Genomic DNA, 782 nt, shown 5'->3' on the forward strand with positions numbered 1-782 from the left:
TTAATGCTTTCGTTGCTTGAGTGGTAATTTTTTTAACCAATTTGTTCTAAACTTAGATTATTGAGCCTTTGTATTGAGAGTATTCTCCGTCTCATACGTATGTGATTATATGATTTTTAAAGGGTTGTCGCAAGTATTTGACAGTTATTTTATATTAAACAACATATGATTTGCGTTTTATTCGACTCTTATTGTGTTCCATCTTCTTTGCGAGAATTAAAATTTTTAATCAAACATGAAACTTATTTACCATTATTTTTAAGAGATTATACTCTTATGTTGATTTAAAATTTTCAACATTAATTATATATGTGGGGATGTAGCTCAAATGGTAGAGCGCTCGCTTTGCATGCGAGAGGTACAGGGTTCGATCCCCTGCATCTCCATAATAATTTCTTATTAACTTTTTGTCATTTGACAACGACCATGGTTTTTAAAATCTTATAGTGGACTTTGATTTGATTGTGTTCTCATTTCATATGCTACCTTCGTCCCGAAGCTAGTATCAAAGTTACCTAAGTTACTCGAATTGAAAAAATGACAAACGGAAGACGTAAGTGTAATTTAGGAAATTAATCTTAGTAACTATTGACCTATTTTTATTTTCATAAATTCAAAGAGAGATAAAACTAATGAGGGAGTGATATACAGAATAAAATTAGAGAGTACAGTTGGAAGATACAGCTTGAAATTTCATTGCAAACTAATAGCAACATTATTTTGAGACAAACAATATTTTCAAATGTCACATTTATTTGAGGACTGCGAGATTATTAGATAAT

The 782-nt window shown here is 30.2% G+C and overlaps 1 non-coding gene across 1 annotated transcript; it reads left to right on the forward strand.

Moving 5' to 3' along the window:
• Window positions 1-313: 313 nt before the first annotated feature.
• TRNAA-UGC (transfer RNA alanine (anticodon UGC)) lies at window positions 314-386 on the forward strand. Its single transcript has one exon. It is a non-coding gene; the product is annotated as a tRNA-Ala (tRNA).
• Window positions 387-782: the final 396 nt, after the last annotated feature.

This window comes from Vicia villosa, linkage group LG5, assembly GCF_029867415.1.
Source record: "Vicia villosa cultivar HV-30 ecotype Madison, WI linkage group LG5, Vvil1.0, whole genome shotgun sequence".
Taxonomy (NCBI): domain Eukaryota; kingdom Viridiplantae; phylum Streptophyta; class Magnoliopsida; order Fabales; family Fabaceae; genus Vicia; species Vicia villosa.